The 7,122-nt window shown below is 40.9% G+C and overlaps 1 non-coding gene across 1 annotated transcript; it reads right to left on the bottom strand.

Moving 5' to 3' along the window:
• Positions 1-6,045: 6,045 nt before the first annotated feature.
• On the bottom strand, positions 6,046-6,120 carry Trnas-cga (transfer RNA serine (anticodon CGA)). The gene has a single exon. It is a non-coding gene; the product is annotated as a tRNA-Ser (tRNA).
• Between the last annotated feature and the right edge of the window lie 1,002 nt (positions 6,121-7,122).

Genomic DNA, 7,122 nt, shown 5'->3' with positions numbered 1-7,122 from the left:
GGCAATGCTGACTGGAATACTCTCTTTCAAATTCTAAAGGTGGCAGGGGTAAAATACAGGGAGCGAAAGGCTATTTACAATTTGTACAGAAACCAGATGGCAGTTATAAGAGTCGAGGGACATGAAAGGGAAGCAGTGGTTGGGAAGGGAGTGAGACAGGGTTGTAGCCTCTCCCCAATGTTATTCAATCTGTTTACTGAGCAAGCAGTGAAGGAAACAAAAGAAAAATTCGGGGTAGGAATTAAAATCCGTGGAGAAGAAATAAAAACTTTGAGGTTCGCCGATGACATTGTAATTCTGCCAGAGACAGCAAAGGACTTGGAAGAGCAGTTAAACGGAATGGATAGTGTCTTGAAAGGAGGATATAAGATGAACATCAACAAAAGAAAAACAAGGATAATGGAATGTAGTCGAATTAAGTCGGGTGATGCTGAGGGAATTAGATTAGGAAATGAAACACTTAAAGTAGTAAAGGAGTTTTGCTATTTGGGGAGCAAAATAACTGATGATGGTCGGAGTAGAGAGGATATAAAATGTAGACTGGCAATGGCAAGGAAAGCATTTCTGAAAAACAGAAATTTGTTAACATCGACTATAGACTTAAGTGTCAGGAAGTCGTTTCTGAAAGTATTTGTATGGAGTGTAGCTGTGTATGGAAGTGAAACATGGACGATAATTAGTTTGGACAAGAAGAGAATAGAAGCTTTCAAAATGTGGTGCTACAGAAGAATGCTGAAGATTCGATGGGTAGATCACGTAACTAATGAGGAGGTATTGAATAGAATTGGGGAGAAGAGGAGTTTGTGGCAAAAGTTGACAAGAAGAAGGGATTGGTTGGTAGGACATGTTCTGAGGCATCAAGGGATCACAAATTTAGCATTGGAGGGCAGCGTGGAGGGTAAAAATCGTAGAGGGAGACCAAGAGATGAATACACTAAGCAGATTCAGAAGGATGTAGGTTGCAGTAGGTACTGGGAGATGAAGGAGCTTGCACAGGATAGATTAGCATGGAGAGCTGCATCAAACCAGTCTCACGACTGAAGACCACAACAACCACAACAACAACATAAACATGTTGGTTCTTTTAGTGGCGTAATGTTTTCACCACACTTATATTTCAATGTTTGTTTGTCATTACTGTCTTTGACAGCCTCCATAACTCAGTTTCAGTCTTTATTCCATCATTTACGAAAAAAGTTTGTGGCAGAGATGGCACAATGGGTTACTGAAAAGTAAAAGATCTGATAGAGAAGACATAAAAGCGATTGAAACAGAAAATGGGGATATTATCAGGGACATGGAAGGTATCAGAGAAGAAATGAAGAATTGTTTTGAAATCTTAGTGAATGGAGAAGGTCCACAGGAAAGTGATATCGACGACATTGAATTAGGAGAGGAGCAGGATCCAATCTCTTGGTTAGAAACTAAGAATTCCCTGAAACAGATGAAAAGTGAGAAGGCAGCTGGAGTAGATGAGCTGACAGCAGATATTATTAAAGTCGCAGGAGTCTGTGCTAGGGGTGATATGGAAAGAAAACAAAGTGCAAGATGAATGGAAAAAATGAATTATAAAACCATTGTTCAAGAAAGGTAATAGAAAGAAATGCATCAACTACCGAAGAATCACACTGCCTCAAGATAATGGAAAAGGTCATAAAAAAAAAAAGATTGTGAAAATTCTAGAACACCAATTAGAGGAACAACAGCATGGTTTCAGAAGTAATAGGGGAACAATAGATCTCTTTTTCTTCCTCTGTCAGTTAATGGAGAAGTATTGGGAAAAAGGAAAGGAGTTGATAGTAGTATGTGTGGATTTGGAAAAATCATATGACAGTGTACTGCGGGATAAAATATGGGAATGCTTAAGACAATGTAATCTTCCTGATTCATTAACTAAAAAGTCCAAATCCTGTACGATGGTCATGAGAGCAGTGTACAAGTAGGAGGTAAAAGATCAAAATAGTTTAAGACAAAGAGAGGTGTTCAGCAAGAAAGTTCACTCTTCCCTTTACTCTTCATTACACTTATGGACACAATCATGAATGAAATTAAGGAAGAAGAAAATGAAGATCTCAATGCTTTTGTTTTTGCTGATGACATCGCCATTTGGGAAGAGACGGAAATGGAGGTTCAGAGGAGACTAGATAACTGGAACACAAAATTTAAAAAAATTCAAATTAACTGTGAGTAGGAACAAGCCAGTGGCAATGAAGATGAGCAGGATGCCCGCACCTTGTAACTTTATACTGGAGGGGGAGAAGGTTGAATATGTGAAAAGTTTCAATTATCTGGGTAGCATCATACCACACAATGGAAGTTCCAAACTAGAAGTCTTCAACAGAATAACAAAAGGATCTAGCTTCTTCCACCAAGTATGAAATCTAATCTAGGAGGTCCCTCTAAGAGCCAAACAGAGAACATATTAAACTTATCTCCTGCCAATCACAATGTATAGTCTAGAGGCCTGTGTCATAACTGAGAGAGAAGAGAGTCAAAAACAAGGATGTGAAATTAAGTTCCTTAGGTCAGCTCTACAAAAAAACTAGGAGAGAGAGAGAGAGAGAGAGAGAGAGAGAGAGAGGGGGGGGGGGGGGGGGGGTCAGGAGACCTGCAGGTGACATTGACTACAGAAGAGAGGATGAGTGCTTTGAGATTGAAGTGGTTCGGTAATGTGAAGCGAATCCACCCAACTCAAAACTCCACGCCAGTATTTGGAGATGGAGGTAACAGGAAGAAGACCAATTGGGCAGCCTAGTAAGAGATGGACAAACCAGGTTAAGGAAGATCTCAAGAGAAGACGAGTAACATGGTATGTAGTGGAGAGAGAAAAGCTATACCATTGATGATGATGATGACAGACATAAGGTACTTCAAAGGGTACAAAATAGGTGTTTTCTGACATACCAGTTTTGGGAAAGGTAATTTAAGCAGCTGCACCAGTTTTGAATACTGGGAAATGAGGAATATGTGGTCGGGAAGAAGAGTAGCGAGTGCATACAGGGTCACTGTTAATCATTGTTGTTGCTCAAGTAGATATATCATTAACTGTCAGCTGATACGGGAGATGCTATTCAGTTTCTCTAATATAATGTGGGAGGTTATTCCAGAGTTGTGTTCCTGCTACTGAGAAGGACTTAGGGAAACTGGCTGAAAGGTAGAGTGGGACAGTAACAATTTTGCTCTGATGGGGATGGGTGTTTCTGCCACGTTGATCAGACACGAGTGTTAAGGTTGAGGAGAGATATGAGGGAAGCATACATTGATAAGACAGTAGAGAAGACATAGGATATGGAAATCTCTGCACTTGTCTGCATGCACCCATGTTAGCTGTGCATATGATGGTATAATATGATGAAACAGTCAAAGATCACAGATATTATGAACACAGGCATTCATAACCAGTTCCAGGCAATGTGAGCTTTCCTGAGAAAGACCTTGCAGACTAACATCACTGCAATCAATAATTGGGAGTGTAAGTGTGCAGGTTTCTTTTTCAGGTCAGGAGGAAAGAGCTTTTTACGTTTTTGTAGGGCACAGAGAGATGCTGATGCCTCCTTGCACATTGCAGTTACATGCTCTGTCCAATTTAGATTTTCACCCATTATTACTCCTAGACTCTTTGCTGAAGAAGAAAGTTGATATTTGTCCCTTTTAGAGATAAAGATGGTCGGAATTCCCAGCATTTCAGGCTAATGAGCTTAGCATGACCAATCTGTAGTGCTTGGCTTCTGGATGGGTTGAGCTTTAATCCTATAGCCTTCACCCATTCTGGCAGTGCAGACAGGTCAGTATTGAGACACTCAATGGTTGTCTTTGGGTTTATTGGTTTTGCACTTAGATACAATTGGAGGTCATCAGCATACATGTGGTATTTGCAACAGGACAAAACTGATGACAAATCATTGACATACAATGAAAATAAAAAGAGAATATAGGATGTACCGAATCCTGGGGGATGCCTGATGCTACCCGCCTCCATTGTCACTATGGTGTCGGACAAGACACATTGCTGGCGAGATGTAAAGTATGAGCAAAACCATGCACTGCACCTTGGCAAGTAAAATGTCAAATTTGACAGTGTCAGAGACTTTGCTGAATCTACAAAGCGTGGTAGTCATTTTGTGTGCACCCATGGCAAGCTTCAGGTCATTTTTTACCTGTATTAATGTAGACGTTGTGCTGCACTGTTTATGGTAACCTAATTGGTATGCTTCTAGTAGCTTGCTTGTGGTTAGTTAGTTCGTTAGCTGGTTATGGACTATATTTTTAAGGCCTTGGACAGTGCAGGAAGAATTCAAATAAGTCAGTGGTCAGAGGGTGTTGTGGCAATGTCATTTTTAGGTAGTGGCTTGACTAGTCCGTGTTTCCAGGCCTCAGTAAAAACTTGTGGTTAAAGATTGACGATATCTCTTGTAGTGGCAGTAGTGGGTCAGTAATTAGCTTCATCAGTTGGACTATGATGCCATCGTGTCCAGCAGATGCTGACCTGATATGCACTAAGTGTTTTTGATGGTATTGCAAGTACAGGATGATTATAATTGAAGTTAAACTTTCAAACCACTGTACAAATAACACCACTGGCTAGAATGACATCAAATTGCGACACAATAATATCGGAGAAGGGAGAAAATGTATGGCAGAAGAAAAATAAAAATAGTTACTAAATGTAGCAATAGATGGCGCTGTAATCATAATAATTTAATAATGGTTGACTACAAATGACAAATGAATCATACAACAATGCCTAAGGTGTACGTTTGACATAAAACAAACTGTACTACTCACTATGCATGAGTGTACAGGTGTGATACCATTAGTTACGTAAGCCCCATCCACCACGGCAAGGTCATATCACATTGGATGGGAAAAATCGGTTTTTAATTGTCCTGAGGCCAAAAATCGCATAAAAAGCATCAATCAAAATCAAATCGGATTTTTAATTTCCGTGTGATTGGAGCAAAACATGTTCAGTATGCTGTCCAACATTTTCTGCAAAAGGTTGAAATTGAGAAACAGCGTGTCCCACAACTGATTGAAGTGTTTCCGGGGGGTCACATTCAGAATGTGTTGTGCATTGCATGCCTTCAGTGCAGCTAAGTTTGCAATCGGAACACTGAACACAACATCTTTCAGATAGTCCCACAGCCAGAAGTCACACAGATTGAGATCAGGTGATCACGATGGCCAGGCTGTAGGGAAATGGCAGCTGATAATAATAGCACTTCCGAAATAGTGCTTCAGAAGCTGCTCAATTGAATTTGAAATGTACGGAGGTGCACCATCTTGTATAAAAATGATTCCATCCACACATCCACGCTGTTGGAGAGCTGGAATGACGTGGTTGCGCAAAAAGCACTCGTAGTGCTTACCAGTAACGGTACAGGAAACAGGACAGGAAGCACCTCTCTTCGAAAAAATATGGCCCTATGATAAATGATGCCATAAAACCTCACCACATAGTGACCTTTTCAGGATGAAGTGGTACTGGTTGATTTGTGTGTGGATTTTCTGTTGCCCACATTTGACAATTCTGTGTATTGACATATCCTGTCAGATGAAAGTGGTCTTTGTCTGTTCACAAAATCTTCCACGGCCAATCATTGTCCACTTCCACGCGAGCAAGAAATTCTAAAGTGAAGGTTGCTCTTGTTGGCAGGTAAACAGGATGCATATGATTTTATGGACCGGGCTCACAGGTATGTCCAATGTTCGGGCTATTCTCTGTGCACTACACATTTGCACACCGCCACTTGTCTCCTCCTGCTTTGCTGTGGCCACTGCTTCCACTGACGTCAAATCAATTCGCTTCCTCCCACTACCAGTTTGCACACCAAACAAACCCATCTTTTCGAATTTCCAAATCATTTTCTCCAGACCCACGGCAGTCGTCGGACGAACGCCTTTTTTCAAACCCTTCAGTGTCCAGAACTTCTGCAGAGGGACGTGTGCACAGTCATCATTCTTGTAATACAGCTTTACAAGAAGAGCGTAATCCTGCATTGAAACAATCATAGCTAATGAAACTTCCTGGCAGATTAAAACTGTTTGCCCGACCGAGACTCGAACTCGGGACCTTTGCCTTTCGCGGGCAAGTGCTCTACCAACTGAGCTACCGAAGCATGACTCACGCCCAGTACTCACAGCGTTACTTCTGCCAGTACCTCGTCTCCTACCTTCCAAACTTTACAGAAGCTCTCCTGCGAATCTTGCAGAACTAGCACTCCTGAAAGAAAGGATATTGCGGAGACATGGCTTAGCCACAGCCTGGGGGATGTTTCCAGAATGAGATTTTCACTCTGCAGCGGAGTGTGCGCTGATATGAAACTTCCTGGCGGATTAAAACTGTTTGCCCGACCGAGACTCGAACTCGGGACCTTTGCCTTTCGCGGGCAAGTGCTCTACCAACTGAGCTACTGAAGCACGACTCACGCCCGTTACTTCTGCCAGTACCTCGTCTCCTACCTTCCAAACTTTACAGAAGCTCTCCTGCTAGTGTCTGTATGTGTGTGGATGGATATGTGTGTGTGTGTGCGCGCGAGTGTATACCCGTCCTTTTTTCCCCCTAAGGTAAGTCTTTCCGCTGCCGGGATTGGAATGACTCCTTACCCTCTCCCTTAAAACCCACTTCCTTTCGTCTATCCCTCTCCTTCCCTCTTTCCTGATGAGGCAACAGTTTGTTGCGAAAGCTTGAATTTTGTGTGTATGTTTGTGTTTCTATCGACCTGCCAGCGCTTTTGTATGGCAAGTCACATCATCTTTGTTTTTTTTATATATATATATATATATATATATATATATATATATATATATATATATATATATATATATATATATATATATATATATATATATATAAGCTTGAATTTTGTGTGTTTGTTTGTGTGTCTATCGACCTGCCAGCGCTTTCGTTCGGTAAGTCACCTCATCTTTGATTTTATATATAATTTTTCCCACGTGGAATGTTTCCTTCTTATTTTTATATATATATATATATATATATATATATATATATATAAGAAGGAAACATTCCACGTGGGAAAAATTATATATAAAATCAAAGATGAGGTGACTTACCGAACGAAAGCGCTGGCAGGTCGATAGACACACAAACAAACACAAACA

The sequence above is a fragment of the Schistocerca serialis genome, chromosome 8 (assembly GCF_023864345.2).
Source record: "Schistocerca serialis cubense isolate TAMUIC-IGC-003099 chromosome 8, iqSchSeri2.2, whole genome shotgun sequence".
Classification (NCBI taxonomy): Eukaryota; Metazoa; Arthropoda; class Insecta; order Orthoptera; family Acrididae; genus Schistocerca; species Schistocerca serialis.
Note: the sequence above shows the minus strand (reverse complement) of the source record. Positions and strands in the feature narration are given on the sequence as shown.